Source organism: Cavia porcellus, unplaced genomic scaffold, assembly GCF_034190915.1.
Source record: "Cavia porcellus strain 051 isolate PalLab524CR breed Dunkin Hartley unplaced genomic scaffold, mCavPor4.1 scaffold_31, whole genome shotgun sequence".
NCBI lineage: Eukaryota > Metazoa > Chordata > Mammalia > Rodentia > Caviidae > Cavia > Cavia porcellus.
The window spans coordinates 19,734,024-19,760,626 of record NW_026947514.1 but is presented as its reverse complement, the minus strand read 5'-3'; positions in this window follow the sequence as shown (position 1 = coordinate 19,760,626).

Genomic DNA, 26,603 nt, shown 5'->3' with positions numbered 1-26,603 from the left:
TGTTACTGTCTCAGAGTTAAGGCCAAATCTTTAACAGTCACCTAATCCTTGCCTTATGTAACAACTTGACTTTATTTCCTGTTCTTCCCTTCTGGCTCACTCAGTTGCCACGAGATCAGTGTCTTTTGTGCTCCAGGAACAAGACAGTCACACTCCTACCTTGAGAACTTTATATCTGCGTCCCTCTCCCTGTAAAACACTCCCTATCATAGCCACAGAATCTTTTTTCTCATTTCTTTTGCTAATCTGCTTATAAACAGCAGTATCTATGCTAAGAAGACCCCTGTCATTCTGTCTAAACTTAATTGCTTACCACCACAAGAATATCTTTTTCTCCTTTGTGCTTCTTTTTTTTTTTTGTGCTTCTTTTTTAATACATCATTAGCATTTTGTAAAATACTCTAAAGTCAGTTATTATATATTTCTTCACTGCTCTATAAGGACAGATATTTGTGTCTGCTATGTCAAATTCAATTTGTCTCTTTTAATATCTGATCAATGTCTGGCAAGTACCTGGTCTTTGATGAGTGTATGATGTATTCATGAATGAGCAGATAAGTGAAAAAATATGCTTCCTATACTCTTCCTGCTCAGAGTATGAGAGAAAATTTGAAAGCCCTCAATTATCATTTTGGTGCCAAGTATAACATAAAATCACTAAATATTTGTGACTGATCAAATGACATTAGATCGTTTATCATCAGTACTTTTAGAGCTGCTATCAAAGATAGCCTGTTTAGGGTAGGGCTAGTGGCTGATTAATTAGCTATAATAAGGTAATTAACTATGCTAGAGTAACAGAAATAATGTTAAGTTCATTGATACATCAGAGTTCAAATTTTCATAAATGAACTTCGAGCTTCTTATTCTGTTTTGTCTTGTTTTTATCCAGATATTTGACCTTGTGGAGGAAAGCCTATAGGAATAATTAATGATAAAAGGGTATCAAACTATTCAACTAACCCATTTTATCATTGATAGGAGAAGTATGATGATTTCAGGTAGTTTTCTTCAGGCAATGAAAAAAAAATGTAACTTTAGTTTAGTGCATGGTGATAGACATGGGACTAGTTCTGGTCTTTGACTTATGGGAAAACCATTTTTCCCAGCACAATTGATTTAAGAGGCTATCTTTATTCCAGTGAATATGTTTTGCCTCTTTGTCAAAGATAATGTGTCTGAGTGTCTTTGTAGTTGTGTCTGCATCTCCTAATCTGTTCCATTGATGCTCAGGTCGATTTCGTTGTTGTGGTTGTTTTTCCCAGTACCATGTTGACTTTATCACAGTAGCTTTGTGATATGATTTCAAGTAAGGTGTGATGATAAGTCCAGTTTTGTTTCTGTTGCTCAGGATTGCCTTTGCTAGTCCAGGTCTCTTCTGTTTCCATACAAATTTCAAGAAAGTTTTGTTTAGATATGTGATGTACTCAAATACTATTTTGATTGATATTACATTAAATCTGTATAACAATTTTGAGAACGTGACCATTTTTACTATGTTGATTCTTCCTGTCCATGAACAAGGGTCTCAGTTTGCAGCTGAACTAAATTTGTAGCTCAGGCAGTTCTCAGATTTGCAATGATCCTCCTACCTCAGCCTCTTGAGTGCTGGAATTATAGGCATACACCAGCACACTCGGCTTCAAACAAAGGTTTACTTTTGTTTTGCTTTGCTTTTATTTATTTAATACCAGGGATGGAACTCGTGACTTTGTACTTGTCAGGCAGGCACTTGTGCTGTTGAGCTAAATCCCCAGCTCATCTCTTTCCATTTTTTGATATCTTCTTCTATCTCCTTTTTCAGAGTAGAATAATTTTCAATGTATAGATTTCTTAATTCATTTGCTAGATTGATTCCTAAGTATTATTATTTTGGATGCTATTGTGAAGGGTGTTGTTTCCCTAATTTCTCTCTCAGTGAGTTTGTTGTTGGTGTATAGAAATGCTATTGGTTTTTGAATTTTGATGCAACTTGACATCATTCTGACAAGTGAAGTAAATCAGACTCACATATATAAACGTAAGATTATTTATGTAGTGTAAAAACCTGAAATAGGAAATAAGATCCAAGTGTACAATAGACATTGTTAAAAGGTGAAGATAATATAACTTGAAAGGAAAACATAACTGGGATGAGGAAAGACTTTAAGATAATAATACACAGTGTGTTAACTAGTGTTGATTTCTTATTTTTTTTTTTGAAATTATGTATTATTTCTATTCTTTTTTCTGTTTTGCTTTCTTCAAAATAAAAGAAAGGAAAGGCAAAGAAAATATAAGCATATAAAAGTATATATATATATACACATACATACACAAGATAGATAAGATCCTTGTACTACTAATCTCTATTAGATCATTAAAAAGAATGGCTTGTACTTACATTATTTGATTAATTTTCCATTCCTATATATTGTAATCAGAGAAACTATTTTGAAGATATATTAATCATTGTTAATCTGCTATTATCTTATTAGTGCTAACAGCCAGATAATGTTTCATTACAAACCTGAGGACTATTTTTGAAATAAAAATTTCTGGAAATCTAAGTCATGCTTGTATCAACTTAATTACTTCCAAGTGTAAAGGTAAATGTGCTATGTGGATCTAGTTAGTTGTGGAAGTTCATACCAATTTTGATAATCAAAACATCTAGCTATAATATCACAATTAAAATATTCTTTTATTCATTAGCATATATTCATACTCCTTCACTATTATTAACTATTATATGAATGCAATAATTTTTGCTAAGAACAATCTTTGAATCCCATTTCTGTTGATATTTATATGTATTTGTTGCAATAACAATTAGATAATTGGAAAATACCAAGTTCTGACTGTTCTTATGTATTTCTAAATTAAAAATGCATTGATTTAACCAGATAGTATAGGATTTATTGCAGGCTTTTACTATAACTGATTATTTTTAGGATATCAAAACAACTATTATTTACAAATGAAAATGGAACAGGCTACAAAACTATTTTACTGTTACAGCTGGAACCAATTCCATTGTCACTATTTCTTGTTATGTATATAAATTTCCTTAATGTAATTAGCACAAATATCCTTACAAACAAAATAGGAAACACAACTCAATAGTTAAATGATCACCTGCTACTATATGTACTATATATACTAATATACTCCTCAGCTTCCCCCCAAAAATTATGAAATCTGCATATAAAACTAAAAACTGGTACACTTTATACTTTTAGGTAAAGTGCGAAGAGCAGAGAGAATCTGAGGAAGGAGATCTAGGTGCCTTGATTATGGCGTGAGAACAGTTAGCACAGTGAGGACAGCAGATGTGCTGCGGTGGGTAGAAAAAACTGTGCTTTTTAACGTGAGATAGATTGTGCCAAAATGCTCTGGTTATCAATCATGTGTCTCAAAGAGAAAGAACATGAAAATCAACAACATACTGACCCGGAATTGTGCAACAAAGAAGCCAAACTAAAGGTAAAAGACGGTGTCTAAGACATGCTTCTGTCCAAGGGAATTTACCTTCTAGTCTAAAATGTTTACCTGCTACAGCAAATAAAGCAACACTAAATAGCTAACTCAAATAATAGAATTTGAACAACTTACAGCATAATGCGTAGAGTACACTTTCAAATCCCTCAATATAAAGTGCAACATGCTCCTTAGGTTGATTGATTTGCAAATGGTCCAGAAGATAGACTGATTTGCAAATGTTCCAGATAGATTGATTTACAAACAGTCCAGAAGATAGACTGGCAGACCAAAGGTTTAAAGTAGTTATTATTGCTCCCTTCAATGAAGTAAATAAAGCTCTTTTTTTTTTTTCTATGAAAAATGAGTTTTTCCTCTAATATTCCCATCCTTCATACATTTTTTTTTTAACCACAGAATCAAGAAACGATAAAGTAAAATCTCTGAAATCTTGAGCCAAAATAAACTTCCCCTTTAAATTGTGGATTTTAGGTCTTTTGTACCAGTAATGGGCAAACATTAAAAATACAAAGAAAAATATATTCTTAAAAATTTGGAAAACAAATAACACATTTCTAAACAACATATGTTTCAGAAAATAAATCCCTAATGAAGTAACATGATAAAAAAAGTTCCAAATACAATAATTACAAGAGTGTAGACAAAAACCATGTTGGAAGGAAAATTTATAATAAAAATTACTCATTAAGAAAGAAAATCTGAAAGCAATAATCTGAGATTTCATCTTCAGAACTACAAATAAAACAAAGTAAAGCCAATGTTATGATACAGAAGGAGTTCATACCAATAAGAATAGAAAGTTTTGAAATAAAAACAGAGCAAAGAGTGATGAAAATAAACTTTTAATTACTGGATAAAAATAAATCCTCAGACACAGTGAAGAGAAATGAGAAAAAATTTTGCTGCTATCAGGGAATATGTTGTATCAGTACAAATTCTATTAATATTGACAATAATTAAAAAATAAGATGTTATGACAAATTCTTGGAGAGAATAAACAAAATCTCTAAAAGGTAAATTGTACCAAAGTAGATGCAAGGAAAACTGGGATATCACCAAACAAATTTTTAAAATTAAATGCAAAAACACTTTCCGTATATTTAGATTAAACATTATTTACCTATATTAATGAATTAAACATGTTTTAGATAAGATACTATATATATATCAATTTTTTTCAGAAAATATCAGAATAAGAATGCATCCTTAATTTATTTCATGAAACAATCATTATCTTCATATTAAGTATATTCATCTGTATATCTGTGTAAATCAAATAATTATAGGCCCATCATAGTATATGTCATATAAAAAACATATATATGTACATTATATATTATATATATAAAACTTAAAATTAAATATGCTCAAAAAATAAAGGGAAGGCTATTTAATAGCTAAATATTTAAATCAAAATATCAACAAATACTAAAGATTAATTTAACAAATTCATGCATGTATGATTTAAAACATTAATTTGTAAATGAAAAGAAAGTTTATAAATCTTATAAAAGATATGCTGTGACATGGATATGCTTTGTTCCCCTGAAACTGAATGGTGAAATTTAATTACCATCAGGAGATATTATGATGGGAGACCAGGTAGGTCTTTTAAGAAGTGACTAAGGTTTTGCCTACTTGAATTAAGGAATAGCCAAACTGATCAATGGGTTATCTGAAAAGCAGGTGGACTACAGAAACAGTGTGGCCCTAATAGGCAGCCTATGTCCTGACACGTAATGCTCCACACTGTTGCAGGATTCTGCCACTAAAAAGTCATATCAGGTGGAGGATCTCAAGCCTGGTCTAGAATAGAAGACAACTTTTGTCTTTATAAGTTACACTCTGTCATACTACATTATAGCTACAGAAAATAAGGCAGAATTGATACCACTGAACGGGTTAGTTGCCCAAAAATTTGGAAGCAGCTTTGGAACCAGCTAACAGCTAGAAGTTAGAAGAATTCAAAATAGACAAGAAAAATACCAGGGTACTATTCTGGTTAAGTTTTGAAAGGGAAAAGTTTTGGGCAGTTCTGGAACTAGTTAGAGACCAGTTAAATTGTTGTATTGGAATGCAGATAGAAATGTGAACTAATGAAGACTTAGTCAGAAATGAGGAGGATTCTACTGAAGTAAAAGTCCACGTTGTCACACAGTTACAATCACCTTGGCTACATTATGCTCATGCCATAAGACTTCATGAATGGTCAAATGTAAGCGTGATAGCCTAAGATATCTAAATTCTAGATCTAAGATATCTAAGTTCTAAGTAAAATCTAGAAGGAACTCTCCAAGTACTTTTAACCACTTAGGTTGATATGAAAGATGAACAATATGGTTTAAAGGCAGAATTTATAATTAAAAGAGAAGCAGAGCAGAAAAACTTGGCTTCAAAATGTGTTTGAAGAACAAATGCAGGGTACAGCTAGCAGCTATTTGCTAAACACATTACTCTTGGTGGAAGAAAGTCAGAGTACTCAGCATCACAACAATAGAAAAGAGGCTTTGAGTGCCTCTAACAAATCCTCCATAATTTTCGTTCCAGTGCAATCCTAGAGGCTCAGAAAAAGACAGGAGGTCCTGTATGGGCTCATTTCCCAGGGCCCCCTGCTTCATCATACAGAACTTTAAGCCAACCTTTAGGTGGCTCATGTAGGTGAAGGTGAATATCAGGCTGCTCAGGAGCAAGCCACAGACTTTGGTTAGCGTGGATGTGGTATTGCTAAGCCCAGAAATATCCAGGATGCAAGACCTGTGGCAATGTGATAGCCATAATGGGATAGTAATTTATTCCAAAATACTGTTATTTAAGAAATATTGTTTGATCTGACATTATTGGTGTGCAGTTTTCAGACTGGTTATTTGATTAGCAATTCGGGACTTTCTGAATTCCTGTCACACATACGCAATTTTGAATGTAAAAAGCTAATGTTTCCTATTTTGAATCAATGACAATTGAAAGATAAAGCTAGTTTTCAGTGGTAGAATCTTCTTGTGCTACTACATTTCAGGATTTAAAAATGTTCCTTACTATCTCCAGGTGGTGATTCTAAGATCAACAGGACAATATAAATTTTTTATCACCACTGAAATCTGGGAATGATTTCCCCATTTTTCAGAATCAGAAGGTGTGAGACAGAAAATCCATACTCCTGGTCACAAGTCCTAATGCTACCCTCAAGCTTTAATCATTAAAAACACTCCTTGTTAGGCTCTCATGAGACTGAGAGAGCTCTTGCCAGCCACACTCTCCAGGAAGCCTAGCTAAGACCCTGCCTGGGAAATCACGACCATTTCCAAAGAGCACAGGCCTTGAATTAAGAGAAGCCAAAGAAAAACACAGAGTGGTGTGAAAGTTACAAACTAAACTGAGATGGCTCAGCTGGCTTCATTTAGGGGGTGCAAGTGTGTCTGCGAGGTACATTCCACTCCCCAACACCAACACCTTATTCCCTATTAACAAGTGCTGTCCTCTGGGTCTCTAACACAGTTGGCTTTTCAGCTTTGTGTTAATTACTCTTTAATTAAGAAAGGAGGAGGAAAACTCCAAGGGTGAGAAATTCTCTAAAGTCAATTTTTAAAGAAGAATGACACTAATTTTAAGTCAAACTTAAAAAAAGAGAAATTGGCAATTTCAGTCATTCTGTGAACAGACTTCTTTAGGTTTGGCCTCAGAATCCTCGGGGTCCAGGAAACTGCTAGATAACATTTCTAATGAAAAAAATAAAGCTCCTCCCAATTTAGCCCCAAGTTTCCTCCACATTTACCCATGCATTCTCTTATAAAAGACCCCTACTCTCTTAGTCATATGGATAATTCATGCTTAGCAGCAACCATGAAGGATCTGACAGCTTTCCTCCAAAAGTTACACCATCCATACTGAAGTTGCTTCAACACCTTAAAATTTACCTCTCTGACTGAAAGGTTTCATACACAGTGAGTTATATAATTCACAAAGGACCTATTTATAAAAGGATTCCCTGTGCACTGAGCAATAGTTGCTAAAGTAATTTCTTTTGCTTTGGGGCAAAGCTAAAGAGAATTTTGACTTCATAGAACCTTCCCATGTTTATACAGATGTGGAGCTCTTTGGACACATTCATTGGCTTCTCTGTGGTTTCTCTTTGTCTCTTCTTTTCTCTTTTAGTCTGTCTGTCTGCATACCTTTCTCCTACTGCGACTTCCTCTTTATTAAAAAAATATATAAATTATTTCAATCTTGATGAAACTTCTGGGAAACACACTGGAAAGTACATTATGATTTTCAGTAAATTTTTTGATTCCAGATTCTTCTAGCCAATGTGAATAGCATTTAAATGGCTTCATCAGGTCTACTGACAAGTTGGTCCATCTGGGATTTTTCTGACTGGTTTAGAATTTCCCGTTGGCATCTATAAAATGACGAATTAAAATGGCGTCTTCCAAGTCAGAACATCTTTTCCAACTTGTTATGTTTCTTAAACAGAGCAGGAGGAAAATTAGTTACCAAAGTCACATCTCTTGATTATAGGATTCTCTACCCTTTCCCCTCTATGTTTTGTATGATACTGCTATAGGCAGCTGAATACAATAGAAATTTTATAAGTAGCCAACAGGGCTAGACCCTCTGTCTTAGTTACTTTTCACTCCTCTCTGAGACAAAAATACTTGAAACCCAAAGTTGGGAAAGGAAAGGTTTGTTTCTTACAGTTTTTGGAGGTTTCAGTCCATACTCATTTGGCTCTAAGACAGGCTGGCATGGCTGGGCCATAGTTCATGGCAGCTGCAAACAGCAAGGTGGAAACCAGCAAAAGAGAGTAAGACACCTTCTTCCTGCCATTACTTTACATCCTGGCTCCACCCCTATGTGGGTGTGGCACTGACACCATCAATTGAAGCACTAGACAATGAACCAATCACAAATGCATAATGCAAATGTATAAAACATGACATCCTCCAAGGAGTCAGTGCAGAAGAACAAGTATTTTGCAACCTTGGAGGAAACAGACACCTCTGCTGAGAGCCAGATCTCAAGACAAAAGGCTAAACAAATGCAACCACACCCTAAGTATAAACATCAGGCATTGACAGTCTAAATAGGCACCAATCTCCTTGAGGAAACCAGAACAATGCTCACCAACAAAGGTGGCATTCTGATTTCATTCATGACCCTTACTACTTCACCTCCCTGTTTGATCCTGATTTAATCAATTTTACCTGAAGGATTACAGTAGTAATCTTATTGGTTGACCATAGTTCTGCCCCATCTTGTGCCCACTGCCTTGCAAGTTCCTATTTTTCCACACCATGGACCTGACTCACCTTGTGGTTTTGCTCTATAACAATCACTGGAAAAAGGAAAATACTCAGCAACCCACTTGGAACCCCTTCTGTCTCTTTCTGGAAAGGTTACTTTCTTTCTCTCAATAAATATATTCTGCTCTTAACATCCTAAAATCCATTCTTTGATTTTAGAGAAAACTAACTCTGAATGGTCATCTACTAAGATGGATAGATCAATACCCCTAGATCAATACCAGTGGTACATGTATTCATTATATCTAAGTCAGAATCTATAAGAATATCTGAAAACTACTGAATTACCGTTTCCATTTTTTTAATTCACTTTGGAAAATTAATCATCATTTTTGTTGTAAACAAACTGATATGCTGTTTTTGGTTATCATTTTTGCTACTCTGTAAAATAAAGCTCCAAGTAAAGAAATCTCAAAAAAAAAAAAAAAAATAGCACCTTTTGTTCTATGCCAAGACACTTCTCCTTAATCCAAGTTTAAAGAAAGTATTTTCTTTGGTGTGCTTATTGTATGATGCAATACATATGAAGAATTTTAAAAAACGTAGTCCCATATTAAGTGTGGTCTTTAAAATAAGTTAAAAGCACTCTAATCATTCAAGGGAATACTGAAATGTTAAGAGAGATTACAGTCATAAAATTGAGTAATGCCCTATTTCATACTAATAGTTCACTCTTTAGATGAGTCTGATATTTCTCCTTTAGTTCCTTTTAACTATTGTTATAATAATTTCTTTTTACCACCTGTTCTTTCTGCTCTGGGCCATTTAGATATTAAATACATAAAGAAGAATGTGCCAATTATAGGATATAAGGCACCAGCTATTTTATTAGTAGAAAATCCCAATTAAAATGTCTTTTATTAGGCCAGTGATATAGCTCAGTGGCATAAGTGCCTGCCTGGTAAGTGTAAAGTCTTGAGTTCGATTCCTGTTACCAGAAAAATTTATCTTTATTCTATTTAGACATTACAGCAAAATACATTAATCAAGATTAACCCTTTACAAAATTAAATTATATAATGAGCATTGATTTTCTTGTATATAGTTCATAAATTATTTCCTAGTCTAAGAATTGAAAGCTTTGCCACTTCTCAAAATGTGACTCATAAATTGACCTTGCACTCTTAAGGAAAAATTACTCACAAATAAAGTCAAAATTCATATTTTTCCATTATTTTTGGATAAAGAAAGATATAGGTGTAGCTGAGAATGTAGTTGTTGATTATCAATGATAAAATTACCTTGATCTTTTAATTGATTAATTATTTTTGTCTTTTTGAGACAGTCTTGTTATGCAGTTTAGGCCAGGTTTGGGCTCACTTTGTAGCCCAAGGATAATACTGACCTTGCAAGGATCCTCCTGCCTCAGCCTCTCAAGTGCTAGGATTACAGGAGTATGCTCAGCTGACCTCAATAATTGTAAATACCATTGTGTAGAGTCTGGTTCCCTGGATAAGTGCAACTTCCTTACTTGAGACTTAAAAAAGACCACCAGGGCTTTGAAAAATACTATACTTAGGAATCAATCACCCATAGAGTGTTAATAAAAAATCACCATGTGTTTCGCTTTTTGTAAGGAGCGTTATTATAGTAAAGATGGTCCTTTTTGACAGTCTCATGCAATCTTTGGTGGAGATTTTGGAAGCTGATTGGATTATGAGACATTACAACTATTAAGAGGTGTGGTGTGGTCAGAAGCTGTTATCTGCTGTTAAAAGGTGGGGTGTGGTAGGAGGAGGCAGTTGGGTCACCATGAGTGTGACCTGGAAGAATGTATCACCTTTCCTGGCTCTTCCCTCTCCATCAGGCTCTAAGTACCTGTTCTCCACCATGCTGTCTTGGAGCCAACTGATTCAGGACTGAAATAGCTACAACCTGTGAGCTAAATTAAAGCCTTCCTTCTTTAACATATGGATACGGTATTATGGGTATTATGTCCCAGCAATAAGAAAGTAATTAAGAAGTATGAACAGATTTGGCTTTGTCCTGCTATCACATTAATCTTTCCTCCCAGAATCATTAAAACATGAAAAAAAATTACTTTGGTATCTTTTCTGACTAGATTTTTACAGAAGAAATTTTCCATATAGCAACCGAAGACCATAACGGTGGACGACTGAAATTTAATATTTTGGAGATTTTTCCTTGCAATTGTAATTTATAGGACATTGTTTCAAGAAGAGATAGACCTACAGAAATAAGAACAGTAGCGGTTCTCCTGGTTTGAATGTAGTGATCCATCTCAGTGTAACCTAAGTTTCTATTAGATAATATGAAGAATTTTCACTTGATTTTTAATTTTTGTTGTATTCTTTAATGCAAATTATCGGTAGGGCCTGAAGATTATTACAAATGTAGAGAGAGATTGCAAAATGACAAAAAAACAACCAGTTTGATACCTAGCATTGTAACATAAATTTGGAAAAATTACATGTACATCTAGGAGATACACACATAATGTTAATAGCTGGCAAACTAAATGCCTTTTGGTCCCCAAACTAATTTATTGAGAGGCAATTACTGAAACCCTAGAGAACCCCTCCATTGTATACCTCAAAGACTTCAACATTCCAAGCCATATACTCGAATTTTTAGACTTTGTTTGGCAGATCCCAGGAGGAAAGCAAGCCTCTGATCCTATGCAACACTGCAGCTTTGAGCAATTTCCGTAGCATATTTTACCTGATATTGCAACAATAGGTGGCATTTGAAATAAAAACTCTATAGAAATGAGGAAAACCTGAGATCAATTGTTAGACAATAATTTTAGAAAAAATCAAGTAGGAAATGCAACAATAAGAAAAAAGAGGTCATCAGAGCCTAGAAAAGACCTTACATAACAAACGTTCACTTAGCAGCAGTAACATATTAAAATAAAATAGTGCATGGTTTGAGAATTGAAACACTGAGGAAAAGCTGCTGAAAGAATTTCTAGCTCTAACATTTCTTCAGAAGTGACTCTGCTTCTACACCACTTCCCTGAGAGCTTATCTTTTAAAGTTGCCTGCATTCATAGAGATGCAGAAAAAAAGGATGCAGAGAAAAATTAGCTGACAATATCAACACTTGGGCTGCATTTCCTTTGCTAGAAAAGTTGCTTTCTATTCGTTATCAAAAAATGTCAAGGGACCAGGGGTATAACAGCATCATAGCACCTGTTTGCAAGAATAAGGTCCTAGGATTGATTCTTGAAACCAAAACAAACAAATACATAAATATACCCAATCTACTGAGTTCTGTAATGCGCAGCTGTAACCCTAGTACTTAGGAGACTGAGGCAGGAGGATCATCATGAGTTCCAGGCCAGCCTGGGATATATAGTGAGACTCTTCTCAAAACCAAACCAAACCAAAACAACAACAACAACAACAAATCTAAATCTGTTTAGACTCCATTAATTTATAATTTATCCTTTAATCATTGTGACCATTAACACCTACTGAGCCTTTGAAGTAAAATGAGATATTTTTTAAAATTTCAGCTTTTTCCACAATACTAAAAATCATGATTTTTGCCTTTTGTGGAAATATTGTACAACCTATTAATGTGTAAAATCTCTATAGATTCAAGCGATGCATTTCTACAGCTTTAAATTCTTAGGGAATGAGTTGTAATGTCCCTAAGAATTGGGAAATGGGACATTCTTTAGGAATTAAACTACAAGGTCAACACATAAAACATTAACCAAATGGTATGCAGTTTCATCTGAAAGAAGAAAAATATGATCGTTTGGTTGCAACTGGAATCTCTTTATGTTATTTTCAAATTGATTTTTCCAGTTCACAAAAAAAGAGTTCATATATCATTATGTATATTTAGTTTGAATACTAAGACGTTTGAAAATTTATAATATATACACACATATATATGCCTATAAATATATATGTAGCAGAATGGCTCAGTTGAGCTAATTAACAGTTTTTTGAGTCATAATATTATTTTTAGTAGTGAGAATCAGTGATTTTCAAAATACAGACAATTGTCAGTAAACATAGTCAATATGATGTAACATTGTTACATATGTAACAATATGATGTAACATATGTACATGTTATATCATATGATATAACATATGATTAAACATTATTTAATTTATTTCCCCTACATATAACTTGCCTCCTTCAAGAACCTCTCCTTAGTATTTCCTTTATATCATTTAAGATTTAACTTTCTGGACAGTTCTTTTCCTGAAAAAAAAAAAATTTTTTTCCGAAACTCTTCCCTGAGGGGATGACTAGATTCCTGAGTTTTTAACATTCCATCATTGAAAATAATGACCAATTTGGAGCTTTTCTCACTCAGTTCCAGTGTGAACCCCTTAAAGTGAGGAAATGTTTGATTTAGTACATGAGCACCATGAATTTTCTGACTAATTGTAGATGTTTACAAATTTTGAATTAAACAATAAAAGATGTCACTACAGGTAACACAGTCAATTGGACATGTGTACTTCTGTCACATTTATTACTACATTTTCTTTGTTTTTATATATTTGTAGTTCTTTAAAAATGTATTAGTGTTTTGGTTATGCACAGAGATTGAAATCATCTTAGAGGACTGATCTTTTTGATTCACCCTGTCTGCTTCCCATCCTGCCTCTATTTCTTCTCCAGGTTCCTTACAGTGTCTGCAGTTACTATTTCTTGACATCACTCTTTTATTTTGCTCTTAAGTTACTTTTTTCAAGGCCTCTAATTTAAGAAAAACCATGAAATATTTAACCTTCTATGCTTGACTTACTTCACTTAATAATATGCTCTCAAGATTCATCCATTTTTTAAGATAATCTCTTAAATATTTTGTCTCAAATCCTTTCTAGAGTTATGTGGGCTATATATTTAGAACATGGCTGAACAATCTCAACATTGTGTGGTGTGTGAAAGATAAATATAATCTTCTTTATTAAAAATGAAGAAATTAATGAAGAAGAATTAAGGGATTTGCTTAGAGAAGCATTGTCAATAACACCAAGAATCTCTCTAAAAGCTAAAAATCTCAGACAGAAGTTCAGTGATATTTCTATTGAATTAACATTCATTTTGTCCACTACAATTTAAAACTGTTGGCAAATTAGAGAAAATTCTAAGTAATGAGGTGGCAAGAAGCACAAATATGATTTTGTACCACCTAATTATTTTCAACTAATATCCACTGACCATCTACACCAGACATTTTATGGATGTTACTTGTGTTGAGTTGCCTGAGCTCTGCCAAGTAAGTCTGATACTACTTTATCCTTAAGAAATTGCAAGCAGAGATTTCAGCTAGTGATCCTAAGTGTCAAGGGGCAGTTAGGTTGAAACGAGGATGATCTAGGCTATATCATATTTGAAGCAAAACACACACTAAACAAATAGAAGCTACTCGTATTTTTCTTATCTATAAAAAGTCCGTGTTGGTTAATGCATAGGAAAATGGGCAGGAAGCATAATAACAAGCAATGGAAAATTGAATTAGAAAGGCAGAATGTCATGTATTGTTTATTGATTGAAGAATAGATAACCATGAATTTTTTATCAACTATTATACTCAAGGTGCTCTTTCCTGACTGTACTAAAATGGATATTTTAGTTCTATTTCAGACATGGAAAATGGAAGTTAAACTTTATTCAGTATTTTCTATTTTAAAACTCTGTGGGCATTGTGCCAATGTAGCATGAATTATAATTAGTTGAGGCACAAGTGTAGGAAAATAAAGTTTGGATTTCAGTGGAAGACACCAAATCAAGGTAATAAACAATGTAGAGTATGTTGAGAAATAAGAAGCATAATAGAAATTTGTGAGAGGGAACATAGTTAGAGATGAGATGAAATTATAAATTGTGTTACTGTGGAAAAAGTTTTCAAATGGATGTTTGTCGTGTGTATTATTAGTTTGGTAGGTAAAAGGGAGGCATGTGATGCTTGAGAAGCCCTCATAACTAGGCAAAAGTAAGACTAACATGGTAGAGGTATATGTAGAACATCCTTAATCTGTAATAGATTAGAGTTAGGAAATGACTATTGCAACATTTTAATCTCTAACGTTTACAATGAGACCAAAGTGAGCTATTAATGACAAAGAGAAGGTAGAGGATGAATATTCGTTGTAGAGGCATTAGTACTCCTGAGACATGATTAGTACAAACAACAATATAGCTAAATCTATGCGTTATGAATGAAAAACTGATGGTCAACTTAACACCAACTGAATTAAATCAGGATGGTGCTGAGCATAAATGTTCCAGTTGAGGAAAGTTGCCAGCACAAATAGAGATGTGGAGAAGAAAAGTTAGTCATTGTGGTTTCTCTGTGTTGCTGTTTGGAGGCATTGGTTCTCCTGGAGAAGCTTGTCATGGCTAGCTTCCTCAATGAGTTTGACCATTGTCATCAGAGGATCTTAGGACTTTGTTGGTAAGTGTGGCCATGGTTCACTTTGGGGTGCTCTGGTCCTTACATAGAGGATTGGTTCCTGGCTCCAGAGAGGGAAGACATGTACCACTTAATCTCCAGGACAAACTTGTCCTGCTGGCTTCCTGACATATACTCGAGTGTTCTTATCATTGGAGGAGCTCGGGGTCTCTGTCACTGAGGATGGCTGTTGTGCTTTTCAGGACAGCCCTGGTCTTTATTTTGACCATGATTTCTCGGCTCCCGTGCAGAACCCTCAACCTGTCAGCATAGAGTCTTCACCCACTGGCCTAGACTTTCTAGCTTCCACTGCTAACCTTTGGGACTTCCCAGCATGGATTGGAAAAAAGGTTGGCATGAATCCTTCTCATGGGCTCTAGACCTCCAGTTGGACTTGTGGGGGGCATTGTTATGAGCTCTAGGTCTTCATCTGAATTCATGCAGGACTTTGCTGTGGGATGCAGGCCCTTGGCTGAATATTCTGGGTTTTTAGTGTGCTGGACAGGTTTTTTTTTTTGTGTGTGTGTGTGTTACTTGTGTTGAGTTGCCTGAGCTCTGCCAAGTAAATCTGATACTACTTTATCCTTAAGAAATTGCTGAACTTGGGTGACCATAATAAAATAATGTTATAAATTCTGTGTCCTGATTACAATTGTTCTCCTTACAACTTCGAACTACAACACAGTGCTATCACTATGTCATTTTAATTCTTCTGTATTCAATAGCTAAATTCAATCACTCTGATAATAGTAGAGAAAATATTTATTTGTTTCCTGTAATCATATAGCTATGATATGTAACAGTATGCCAAACACATGGGTAGTTAAATTATTCCAGTGCAGAAACTTGCCAAACACATGGAAAAAGTTGCAAAACACATTTAAAAGTGGATTTTTTTTTTTTTTTTGGACTATCCCAAGTTGGTTCATTATGAAGGCAGTAACTGCTGTGAAGTGAAAGTCAAACCAATATGTATTTAAAAGTTTGGTAATGCTGCCACAGATTCTGTTTCACAAATGTGCTTTATAACAAGGATAAGCTTTGTCTAAAAGGTCTTCTCTCACATGACGACGAGCATCTGTCAGTGTCCTGTCTGCCTGTCTGCCTGTGGCTGCCCTATTAGTCATTAGGTGATTTGGGAGGGAGGAGTTTCTGAAGGCATCTAGATCCAGTTTCTGCAATTATACTGTAAACCCTCCTGTTCTCTCCTAAAATGTTACTGCTCTTTCAATACAGATTAAATAAATGCAGTCCTTATCTCCTTGGATTAAACTAATTCACTTAACATTTGCTTTTATTTTCAATTTGGAGCCATACTTTGCAGAAGTTTCATTCCACATCTGAACTGACTGCTCACATGTACATACCTTAGATATTCCTCCCTGCTATCATCTCATTTCCCTTTAATCATGGAGCTGAAAGTCAGGAGACAACTACTGGGGTTTTATTTTGTGATTCCAAGATGCTTTAATAACAGACCATGAGGGGAACTGAGAGGAGGCATATGGAAAAAGCAACACAAATATTTCTAAACTTCAAAGCAAATGGTAAAGAATAAATAAGTCACGCCACAGCCATTACCTGAATGTATGCATTACCTTGGTAAAAATTGCTAGAATTAATAGGACAGATGCCCACTCCTGTGACGATTCAAAAATGTCCTAATTCTGAGGACACTCTTTGACCGTTAAGTCTTTTTGTTTTGGTTAAACTAAACACAATAACATACTAGTTTGATGAAATCAAATGGTATATAAGTGTAAATGCAAAAAGTGCAAGCCTGTCTTTGCTTTCTTTGCTGTGCTGGAGTTTTACATATTTAACCTTCCAGGTTTTCTCATATGTAGAAATATACATCTAAATGTTCGCCTACTGTTTTGTTTTGGTCTTTTAAGCGCATTAGAATAAGACTCATCATACTATTCTATAGCTTGCTATTTTATTTAAAAAGATACCGTGTAGGGATATAGCTCAGTACCACACTGCCTGCCTAGTAAGCCCAAGGTTCTGAGTTCGATTACTAATGCCAAAGCAAAGAAACAACCACAAAACACTAAAGAATATTGAGTATTTATCCTAAATAAATGTCTAACTCAATTATTTTAAAATTAATATATAGTTTTCCACTTACAAGTGTTCGGTGATTGTTCTTTTGCTTTTCTTCACACACAGAGGCAAAGAGATAGACACACACATTATCTTCTCTTCTTTAGTTTTTGGGTATCACTGGCAATGTTGCTACAAGTTGCTTTTACATGTTTTTATATGTGCGCTGAATCTCTTTGATAGAAAATAGATTTTTTTGAGACAAGTTCTTGCTATATATTCAGATTAGCTTTGAACTCACTATGTGGCCCAAGATCACCTTGAACCCCCAGCAATTCCCCTACTTAGCCTCCCAAGTGCTGGGATACAGGTATGCATCACTGTGCCAAGTTCAGATTCTTGTACATTGTTCAGCACTTAATTTTTTCCCCTTTCATAGAATAAGTAAGAGATGCACAAGCACACACACTCACATGTGCTTTGGTTGTGTTTCAACTATTGCAGCACAGTATACAAGCTCTTTTAGGCAAATGTCTGAAAATTTTATAACTAGAGTGCTAACCACATTAATTATCATCCTTAAGAATTATTTCTATATGTTATCCTATTCAAGACTATATCTTTGTATCTCCTTAGCTTTGGATATCCAGAGAAATATGTATATATACTTTTACCAGAACTCAAAAACGGATTTGTTTTGTGGTCCAGCATCTTTCTCTGCTTGACATTGATTAACATGCTGTTTATGCCATTTTTGCTTTTCCTGAAGCAATTTTTAGTATCAGTCTATCTGTTGCAAAGAACAAAGCTTCAGAGGAAACGACAGCTTCCCTAGAAGCCATCTAAGTACCTTCCTACGCTCCGGGTGTGTTTGTTCTCTTTAGAAAATCAGAGAACACAAAACCTGGGCTACATCTGACAAGAAGCTGAGTTGAACTCATTTTTAGCAGACGTCAAACTGTGGCTGGCAGTTTTTTTAGCCAGAAGAGTGAGTTAGGGCAAGAGACAGGACAATGGGACAGTGTTGCAACACCTAGTAGTTTCTTTGCCACCTCATTGATTTTTTAAGGGCAAATCCTGTGGCGTACCAGAGATTACTGTAATTTTTTTTGGTAAAAACCCCACAAAGTTACAGTGACACTGGTTTTATGAAACAAAATGAACCAGTTTTGTAATGAAGAGTAAAATTTTTGTATTTGTAATTATGGAAAGACAAGAGTTAGATATAAAAGTCAGAAAAATAAAAGGAATTGTGTTTTTATTGGGTTATTATACAAGAAGTTCTAGAAGTAGAATAAAAATAGAAGTAGAATACATGCTTATCAACTGTCATAAGAGTTAAGAAATCTAATCAATGAAGCTATACTTTTAAAAAAGCATTAATTTCTAAAGATAAATATAGTTGGAGTTTATATTTTTCACATATTTTGGAATTTATTCAACTAGAACAAATTATTCATTTCTCTGCATATGGAAGCCCAGAACATATTATTTGTAAGATGTAGTTAGGTGGGCAACACAGTACTGTTTGTACATCAACAAATTGAAATGATTAATCTAGTTATGCTTTGTAGAAACTGCAAGACAGATAAACAACAATTGAATTAAAATAACGTCTTTAATAATCACAAAGTAAAATACTTTATAATAAAATGCTAACTGCATTTCATTTGATTGACACCACTTGAAAATTAATTTGTTCTTCCACATTATATTTTTTATTTCATTTTTCTCTCTGCTTCAGGAATACAATGTAGCCACCACCAATGCAGGCTACTCAGAAAGGTATTATTTATGCAGCCAACCTAAATACCTTTGAGGCTATAGTCATTTAAAAATACTTAAGCATTACTAGTTTGGGAATTCTAACACTCAGGAGTGAAATTATACAATGTGAATAGTCTGATGTTCAGTAGTAATGCAGAGAAAAGTACAAAAGTGAAGACATATTTTCCTTCCCTCATATTTGCATGCTTTGTATGTGCACCATTAAACTGGGTAAGATTGATTAGGTTCTTCTGTAATTCATACGCATTACATACAAGATGGCTAAGAGTTGTCCTCAATACTGAAAGTATGCCAATCTAAATACAGTATTGCCTGTTACTTTTGAACAACTTGAATGCTCCAAGAATGGAGCAATTTACCTAAATACCTGAACATCTGGAGGCATGTCTTTTATTTACAATTTGCCCACCAGACAAGTCGTTAAGAACTTCCAGAAATGCTAGCTACGTTTTCAAGATACGAATTCCAATGTAAATTATGATTCAGAAAACCCATTTGGCTAAGTGAAATTTTATGCAATTAAATCCATGCAGTAAATATATTGGCACATTATTTAGACTGTTCCATAACATTTGGACTATTGCCAGCATAACTGAAATGAAAGGGAATTCTCCTTTATAAAACAATGGTTTCTTCTGCAGAATTTCAATATTGTGATTCCAGAATGACTTATTATGCTCTAGACCCTGTGCATATGAGCAGTGCCACCCTTAAATTGCTCTTAGGTTTTTAACACGAAGATTGACTTAGCCCTTAAACCAACTGCTCTAGATTCATTTTGAATTATGACTTTTTAAAGAAACAAACATCAATTATATGTTTAACTTTTTCAGGTTCATTACTTACTCATGTGACACTTGGGAATAAATTTGACAAGGTGGTCTGTGGGCGCAGCCCGTGTCAAACCTCCTACCCTGCCCTTGTTCCCTCACTTAACAGTTATTTCATAACCATAGCCTGTTCAGTTGCCTGACCAGCTCTGCATCTTCAAATAATCTCTAACTTGATATTTTTCCCATTATTTCCTGAACTTTCTACTGATTTAAGGCTTAAACCCCTCCCAGAAAACCCTGATCCTTTGCCAAACATTTGGTTCATATTTTAATAAAATAAATTACTGAAAAGTATTTGATGTGTACTCCTTCAACATGTATTTTATTTACTTCAAATGAATATTTACCCACCCTTTGCTCATTGAAAAGCGTGTACTTTTCCCTTCTGGGATTAGCTGTTCATCATTGTCTCACCTCATTGCAGTTTTCCCCTCTTGGTCACAGGTTTGACTTTTCTCTTTGTACTGAACTTTGGCTTGCGTATGTGTTCAAATGTCTTCTATCTAAACCCTTGTTTTTACAGTTCTTTCCTCATGGATATCAGACTTTTACCTAGTAGATATATCTCCACGCTAGCTCCTTCATAGACCAGTGATAATCAACCTTCCTTAAAGCCTTAAAAAAGTTCTCTCTTAATTTCCTTCAAACTTCCCAAATATTCCATAGAGAAGTCACAACTACATGGCCTGAAATAAGTGTTGCATATAGGTGTATTTCATTTTGGATAATGAATTTATCTTCCAGATGAAATTCAGATGTACTTCAATTTGAAGTCCCTTACATAGAGAGATTATCACACATACTTAATATGTTTTCATAAGGAATTTGTGAATGAAACTTTGGTTTGTAAGGCTTCTCTCTGTTTAGCTTCTTTAAAGGTATGTGATAGTAAAATAGTTCATTTTGGAAGCAAATTTATTTGCACATCAAACATGAGTGATAAATACAAAGAGTCTTCTTTTTCCACTTATATACAAGCTGTCCATCTCTCAAGTCCTGGACCACAGTGGTAGATTTGGTCAGCATTGGTAAGCCTTTATCTCCCAGAATCTGAATCTTACCCTTAGGATTCAAAGTCAATTAGTTACAAATCTTTGGACCCAGACAAATAAAAATGTCATATATCCATCTTTAGACTTTCATACGGAGATGTTTCGGTGCCTTAAAAGTTTTATATTTGTACCTAATCATCCATCATCCCTCATTTCCAAAGCAAACACTGATACTTTTGCAATCTCCATATTTGTACATATTTTGCAATGTCTTATAGTTACAGTATGCATTATGATATTTTACTTTTAGCAATATTAATTTAGGTCAGCAAAGATAGGTCATTTTTTTCTAGAGCTGACTATTGTTTCACTGTCTGGAAATAGCAGTGCTGATTTATTCCTCTATCCAACTACTGAAAAGCTTTCGGTTGCATTAAAATTTGGGCATTATTTTTCTTTTGGAGACAGGGCCTCACTGTGTAACCCAGACTGGCCTCAAACTCGTGATGATCCTCCTACCTCAGTCTTCCCAGTGCTAGGATTAATAGCTTCCATCACCATACTGGGCTCGGAAAATTTTGAATAAATCTAGTATAAATATTTATATATACATTTTCATTTAATTTGGAGGGTGATATCAATAATACAACTGATGGATTTTATTAAAAAATAAACTGAAAAATTGTCTTTCAAACTGACTGTAGCACTTTGAATATCCACGAACAGTCAATACACTTCCATTTTTCTATAGCCTCTGCAGCATTTGAGATTTATCTTTTATTTTTTTCTAATTTTGATCATTCTAATGACTGTGTAAGTGGGAATGCATTGCTGCTTTAATATACATTGCATAATGAGCACACACAGTTGTTGAACTTCACTAATTGTTTGCTAAGTGCTCTATTGCATCAACTGTGCCCTGGACAATACATAGCTTTAAAAATTAATCTAATCAATTGTAGCTTCTTAGAAGAGGAGATTCCTAAGACCTGTGTTCAGTAGTTGTTCTGAACAAGGCTGAGTGCTCCATTGTCTCATTCTTCAGTGGTTTCCAGCAAACTAAGTGGCTGAGAATCTAAGTTATGTCTCAATTACATCCTGGAATCCTCTCACATTTCTCTTTCACCACAGCCTTCATCATGTTTGAGTGTCTGTGTGACACTTGAACTTCTCAGTGCTCTACTGCAGATGAGTCCTTTATTTGGAAATGATATTAGGAGCTACACTATTGTTTTTACAGCCTGCTCATCTCCCACACAGGAAAAACTGTTAAACCAGGGCTCTAGAGCTAAGAGTTTTACACTGAAAAGCTTCTTTTTCCATGACCCCTTCAGCAAGAGCTGAGCATGCAGGGAATGATCACTTACCAAAGGTCTTTATATGTCTCTCCTACAGTGGAGCCATTGCCTCAAAAGTCAGGGTAAGCTATGCCCCCTTAGGATTTATGACACAGAACATCCAAGATAAAGCTCCTGTTTCACAAGTAGGATTAGGCAGAGGGGAGCTGTCGTGAGTGAAGCCACATGGCTAGGACTTAGCCTCAGCAGGATGAAAAAAAACTTCCTCTCCTCCCCAATCGAAAATCTTCTAATTGGGAACTAGAGGAAGAAGAAGTCCTGTGTTATTCACAGAAGCAGTCTCCAGTGGAGTCTCTACACCACTTATGTGTGAAAGGAGGACAGAGGAAATAGTCTTAATTCAAATACCAAAGAACATTAGCTTTCTTAAATTTCCAAAGATTTTCAAAGTGCATATCACTTTTCACTTAGGTGCATTACATTGGAATTATTTTTAAGTTTTATTCATTATGTTGTTGTAATTTGCAGTAATTTTTCCCAGGAGTGGGTCAGCAAGACTTCTCATGGATTCATGTGGATTAATATCCTCCAGTGCTTCGCTTTATATACAAGACACTTGGTTGTCAGGTGTTTTTCATTTCACTGTGAAAGAATTGCTGGTCGAATGTTTAGCATAAGGTTTAGCATTCAAGTATAAAATCAGTGAGAATCTCTCTGGACCCTAGCCAGAAAGACTACTGGAGAGTAATCCATTTTACCTGTCCCTAACATTACATCCCATCAAATTAACATAACCGTAAACTGTTAAACTGTTCTGAATTTAACAAGATATAACAATGTGTATTTATATGTAATATACACATGTGTGTGAATGAGTATGAATTAATTACAGAAAATATAGAAGGATCAGGAAGGAGTGGGAATAGAAGACCTTCTTTTGATGTGTCTGAAATTTATAATTTCTTTACCAAGCTCTGTGTTTGGATATTGGAAATTAGCAAATCCGTTTTAGAAGTTTAAGTGAATCTGTATTGAATTATCACGGTAAGGTGGAGATGACCCTGGATTAACATTAAGTGCACATTAGCTTTATTACTAGCTCTGCAGCTGACTGTCACTGCTAATTTAGGCAGGTCTCATAATATTTATCTGCTTCCTTATGTGTAAAATTATATTAATTAAATATAAATTACATATCACACAGAACCATTAAGGATTAAAGCAATACTGTAAACATATGGCGTACATGCAAAGGTCATGCATTCATGTATCTAAGTAGAATTTTAAAAAGCAGGAAACAAATCTTCAGCGCTCATATATATTTACTTAGCAATCACTATTCTAGGCAGACAGATCTAACCAGTGAGAAACCAAATATTTGTGGAATTTACTTTTAGAGGCAGAAAATAAATGTTTAAATGCAATTTAATTCTGCTTTACATAACAGAATATGTTCTTAAGTTGCATGTAAAGTTTTATTTTAAACAGAAATGAGAATGAAAATTCGTTAGCATATTTTTATTACAATTATTTCTCTACCTTGAATAAATTAAGCAGAGAGGTTAGTTTCCTTGGAAATACTTTTCTAAATGCAGTTTTAACTCTGCAGAGGAGGCTCATTTTTGAATTGGGATACTTATATTTATGTTCTGATGAAATAAAGTATTTCTCTTTATTAAAAGTTATATTCATCTATAACTCATTGGTATTTATTAGGTTTTAACAATGTTAAAGACCTGCTTGGCACAGTGGAATGATTTCAGAGCCTGTCTTGAAGAAGTCTTGCCCTAAAGTGATGGATGAGGTACCAAAGGTCTCTCAGAGTAAAGTTGTACAAAATCATAGCAATGAAAAATAAGCAATGTCAGCCCCTTTGTCCTGAAAGAGGCTTTTGATGAAAGAGAAGGTGGAGAGAAGCATGAATATGTTGCATACTTATGATAGAGCCATAGGACAAATATCGTTTAAGCAGACAGAACACAATAATGGTGGTATCTGCACTGCTGTTTCAGAGATGTAACTGTTTGTTCAAGAAATGTATTGAGTTCTCACTATGTGGCAATTTCTCTACTTGGGTTTTTGATTTCCAATGCATGTGGAATAAGTTGCATTTGCAATTTACCTATTGATCAATTAGGAAAAGGCAACATTGGAAATACAAGTGTAGCAATAAACCACTGCCATATCTTGGCAGCTAGATATAGCAGGAGAAAACTAATTCCCTACAGAAGAATGGGAAATGTTATTAAAAGTAAGCTGTAGGTAAGCTGACTTTTTAAAAAAGATGTTCCCTCGAAGAATACAATGTACCTGTGGTAGTTATGGAGTCAGGTGGGTATCCTTCAGATTGTCTAATTAACAGTTAAGAAATGGCAACAAATAAACACAGGTCTTCTCAAGGCCAGGGATCAAACTCACCAGCACAGTGCTTTCCTGCAAGTGCAAGGTCGTGAGTTTGATTTTGGGTCCCCCCTCAAAAAAAAAAAAAAAAAAAAAAAAAAAAAAAAAAAAAAAGATTCCATCCACAAATCTTCTCAAGGAGAAAATTATGCTATTTTCCATAATCCACAGATAACAAAGTATACATTCTTTTATACATATGAATCCAATAGAATTGCTAAAAATATCTTTAACTTTTTTAAAATTCAAAATGAAAAAGTGTGCATCTTTCAACATAATTAATATTATTGAAATCCTTGAAGAAAACATTTAATTTATCAAGCCAGGATATCAAAAATTATTTGAAATTATAAAAAATATTTTTCCGAATTTCAGAACATTGTGTGTAAGAGCTATTATTAAAAGTTATTTTATGTTGCCAAAAGTTGCACAAACATGAATTTCAAAACTAGTGATCTGTTTTTTATGGTAAAATATATAAAACCACAAAACATGTAAAATATTATAGCATCTAAAGAAAACTTTTGTATCAGCATTTTGGGAACAGCTATTATAAACCTCAAATGTATCTCCAGAGAAGGTCATCTCAGTATACTTGTGATATATATATATATATATATATATATATATATATATATATATAACATCAAAATATGACATTACATGATTTAATGAAATATTAACGACTGTTGTCCTTTTTTAAGTTGAAAGATTATCTTTTCATCAAATACAGAACTGGATTAAAATTTTAAAATGCTACTATACTTTTTCATTCAATAAATACTTGGATCTGAAATAAAAAGTGATTCTTCCCTTACACTGTGCCCACCCACTCGTAAGCCATGTTTTCCTCCAAGTGCAGCCTGGGTTCCAGTTCCAAATGTCAACTGAGGGATGTGAACAGGCAGGAAGGAACCTTGGGAAACAAAAGGGATTCCCGAGGCTCGTGACCAATGAAGTTTTCAATCACACTTTAAAATTAAGTGTCTCAAATCAAGATTTAATTTACAGTTTAAACATTTAATAACACAGCCATTGCATGTTAATTAAACAGCAATGGTTCATTTACCAACCTGTTTAATGAGGTGTAACAACTATTGAATATAAAACATACCAGGATTATTATTACATTGCCATTAAACTGTAATAAATCTGCTTGAATAATTATTGGTATTTAAGTGCTATAAAATCACTAGCATACCTATTTACATTTAGCAAAATTTTATTTTAGAAATAATTGAATTCTCAGGATTTCATTTCTATTTTTGCTTGGCGAACAAATCCTCTTTACAACAGTAAAAGTTGTAGCTCCTTTAAATGAAGAATTAACAAGGGAAAAATTCAGCCCATACTGGAGGAGCTACTCTTTTTCACCTTTTTAGGGGCAAAGCTTGCCTTTCATTTAATTAATAAATATGATTGGAAGAGTAGACCTGACACTATTCTTTTGACTGCAGGATCATAAATCCTTATGTGGTTTGCCTTTTTCTCACACAAGATACACTGAAGAGAAGGATGCTTTATGGAAGGTTCAGAAAACCAATCCTGCTCGTGCTGGAAGCATTCTGGGGAGCTGGCAAAGAGCAGAGTTCTTTGCAGACTGAAGCACATGCACAGTAAGCTTTGCTTGGTGTCTGTCTCTCCAGAATAACCTCACCGTAAGGATGGAGCGATGCCTTAGAAAATCCAGCTCCTCTCAGTGATAAAGTCATTACAAAGTTGTGCAGGACTATGCAATCTCAAAAGTATGTGAGCGGACAGAGAGGATGCAAAGTCTGTGGACTAAAACTGGAAGTGTGGAGCTGCCTGTTGAATAATTTTCAGGATGAATAACTTGACAGATTTCCATTACTAACACCTAATTTCAGAATTACCATTTATAAATGTTATATATGTTTCCTTTATCCAGAGTTTGAAATAAAATTCAGTGTCATACTCCAGTGAGCAGATGGGTTGGTGCTGACATTTATGCAAAGCAGACAATCTGTACTCCATGCAGACATGGGATTAGTAACTCAGTGGCAGTTGAGTTTTGGCCTAAAATCTTCAGGGAAATGGAAATGCTTAATGAACAAACTC